We start from the raw sequence: 3,878 nt of genomic DNA on the forward strand, positions 1-3,878 counted from the left end.
CTGCAGCAACGCACCAGGGCTCCTGAGACAGCACCTTCCAACTCCGCGACCTCAATCACCCAGAAGAACAAGGGCATTAGATGCATGAGAATACCACCCACTGCAATTCCCCTCCAATTATATTGCCGTTCTATCACTGCCACTGGATAAAAATCCTGCAACGCACTTCCGAACAGCACTCTGCATCTTCCTACCCCACATTGACTAATTGACTATAGCGGCAGAAGGCAGCTCACCAACACCATTGCAAGTGCAATTATGGATGGGAAATAGATGCCAGCGTTGCGAACGACACCTAGATCCCATGAACGAATAAAACATGAATCAATACTCGGATGGGTATCTCACACCCACAGGCTGATGCAATTGGGGATGTGCTGTCAATCTCATCATGCCTCACTACCCCGGCCGTGCCCAAACGGCTCACCCCCTCCCCCACTCCCCGCTCGTCCACGTCCAGGCCCACTTGCTGATTCAACTCTCTCTCAGTGAGTGGGACGAGGAATTATACAAAGAGAGGAGGTTGTTGTTAAGGCTCTTTGCTTTTATTGGCTTTCATGGTGCAGTGGCGCTCGAGGAATCAGAAGTCGCAGCGAGGGGGTGGGGGTGCTAACATGGCTGAACGGGTGGGGATGGGGGCAGGGGAGCTGTTTGCTGCAATTGAAGGATTCATGAGTTGAAAACAGCGAGAGTCTGGGCGGTCAGGGCGTCCAGCCTCATTAGATCTTTGTTCCAACAGCACTGCATCCCGTGATGACACATGGCATGAATTCCAACCTCTTCTCTTTGACAAGCACCTCTGCGGTACACAGCATTCAACATCAGACAGGTATAATTATCGTCTGCAAGAGAACAGAGATAATCCATTTACTGGTCGATGTGTTGGCAGAAGCGGTTATTAATTGTATGTTAATTATATTTAGTTGTCAACAAGCAATTTAGAAATAAATGGGACTCAGCCGAGCCCTTTTAAGTAGGAACAGACTGAAGCTCTGGCTGCTGGATTAGGAGGTGCATGCATGCAATGTTTATCTCTGTACATAAACAAAAGTGTGTAAAGATTGCTCTCCAATTCAATCCTTCGTCATCTAGTGGATGCGGGGTGGAGACGGGGGTACGGCGGTGGAGCACAGACACAAGTCAGCCAGCTCTCCAGAAGAACAACTCACTGCGTTCCACTCCTCAAGACTTTCCCCATAGCCCTGCAATTTTCTTTTCCCTTCAGATAGTAACTCAATTCCCTTTTGAAAGCCACCACACTCTCAGGCAGTATATTCAGCATCATAACAACATTTATTCTCGTGCTGTTATTGCTTCTGTTGTCCATTACCTGAAGCACAGCCCTCTTGTTCTCGACCCTTCCACCAATGGGAACAGTTTATTGCTGTTTGCTCTGTCAGGACCCCGCCTAATTTTGAATGCCTCTAACAAATCTTGCTCAATTGTCTCTTCTCCAACTTTCACCAAGCGGGCATCACAGTGGCGCAGTGGTTAGCACCACAGCACCACAGCTCCGGCATCGTGTGTTCAGTTCTGGCTGCTGTCTGAGTGGAGTGTGCAAGTTCTCCCTGTGATCAGGTGGGTTTCCACTGGTCAGCCGCAAACCAGGTGGTCTGGTTTCCACCCACAGCCAAAGACTTGCAGGTTGGTAAGTAAATTGATCGTTTTAAATTGGTGGGGATGTGGTAGGAATATTGGATTCATGTAAGGTTAGCATGGGTGAGTGGATGTTGGTTGGCACAGACACAATAGGCCGAATGGCCTGTTTCAGTGCTGTACCAAAAAATAAATAAACAACCCCAGGCTCTCCGATGTGCAGATGTAACCAAAATCCCTCATCCCTGGAACCCTTCTTGTAAGACTTTTCTGCACCCACTCGAAAACCTTGACATCCTTTCGAAAGTGCGCTGCCTAGAATTGGATGCAATACTCTACCTGTGGCCGAACCAATGTTTTGTAAAGGTTTATCATATTACATAAAACTACAGATTAACGATGGTACAGAATTAAGCCAATCAGTCCAGGAGGTCATTTCCGACATTGGTGCTCCATACAACGGCTCCGAAAGAATACAGGAACATAAGCACATGAAGTCATTCACAACAGCCCCACCCCCCCCCCCCCCCCCACCACCTCCCAACAAAGGCTGTGAATTTTAGGAATTCTCTATAACAGAGGCTTGTGGGAATTCCATATATTTCAGACAGAGATTAATAGATTTTTGATTTGTCAAGAAATCGAGAGATCTTTGGAGTGAACGGGGAAGTTGAGCTGGTAAAGTTCTGCCATGAAGAATGAAGCAGACTGGAGGGGACGAATGGTCTATCGCTGCCCTATTTTATAGGTGCTTATGTAATCCTCCATTCCTTTCTCCGTCATGTTTTCTCAGTCTCCCATTAAATGCATCGATTCTATTCACCTCAACCACTCCCTGTGGCAGCGAATTCCAAATTCTTCCTATTCCCCTGATAAAGAAGGTTCCCCTGAATTCCCGATTTGGTTTATTGTCAATGATCTTGTAATGCTGAACGCTAGTTTTGCACGTCTTCACGAGTGAATATATTTCTCTTGGCATCCACGCTTTCAAAACATTTCATAATTTTGAAGACCTCCATTAGATGACTTGCCAGCCTTCACTTTCGATGAGAATAGAACCCCAGCCTATTTAATCCTTTCCTGATAGGTATACCCACGCATTTCACGGATATCTTTTGATTATTATTCATTCATGGGATATGGGCATCACTGGCTATGCCAGAATTTATTGCCCTTGAGAAGGTGGTGGTGAGCTGCCTTCTTGAATTGCTGCAGCCCATGTGAAGTAGGTACACCAACAGTGCTGTTAGGAAGGGAGTTCTTGGAGTTTGACCCAGCGACAGTGAAGGAACGGCGATATAGTTCCAAGTCAGGAAGGCATGCGACTGGGAGGGGAACTTGCAGGTGCTGGTGTTCCCATGCATTTGCTGCCCCTTTCCTTCCAGTTGGTAGAGGTCGCGTGTTTGGAAGTTTCCGTCTAAGGAGCTTTGGTGCATTGCAGCAGTGTATCTTGTAGATGATACACACTGCCGCCACTATGCGTCGGTGGTGGAGGGAGTGAATGCTTGTAGATGGGATGCCAACCAAGCGAGCTGATTGTCCTGGATGGCGTCGAACTTCTTGAGTGTTGTTGGAGATGCACCCATCCAGGCAAGTGGAGAGTATTCCATCACACTCCTGACGTGTGCCTTGGAGATGGTGGACAGGCTTTGGGGAGTTCGGAGTGAGTTACTCGCCTCAGGAGTCCTGGCCTCTGACCTGCTTTTGCAACCATGGTATTTATATGACTAAACCCAGTTCAGTTTCTGGTCAATGGTAGCCCCTAGGATGTTGATAGTGGGGGATTCATCCATGGTAAGTAATGTCATTGAATGTCAAGGGTAGATGGTTAGATTCACTCTTGTTGGAGATGGTCATTGCCTGGAACTTGTGTGGCGTGAATGTTAGTTGCCACTTATCAGCCCAAGCCTGGATATTGTTATGGTCTTTTTGAATTTCTACAGGACTGCTTCTGTATCTGAGGAGTCACGAATGGTGCTGAACATTGTGCACTCATCAGCGACCATCCCCACTTCTGACCTTATGATTGAAGGAAGGTCATTGATAAAGCGGCTGAAGATGGTTGGGCCGAGGACACGACCCTGAGGAACTCCTGCAGTGCTGTCCTGGAGCTCAGATGTTTGACCTTCAACAACCACAACCATCTTAATTTGAGCTAGGTGTGACTCAAGCCAGCACAGGGCTTTCTCCCGATTCCCATTGACCTCAGATTTCCTAACGCTCCTTGATGCCAAACTCGGTCAAATGCTGCCTTGATGTCAAGGCCAGTTACTCGCACCTCA

Source organism: Heterodontus francisci, unplaced genomic scaffold, assembly GCF_036365525.1.
Source record: "Heterodontus francisci isolate sHetFra1 unplaced genomic scaffold, sHetFra1.hap1 HAP1_SCAFFOLD_52, whole genome shotgun sequence".
NCBI lineage: Eukaryota > Metazoa > Chordata > Chondrichthyes > Heterodontiformes > Heterodontidae > Heterodontus > Heterodontus francisci.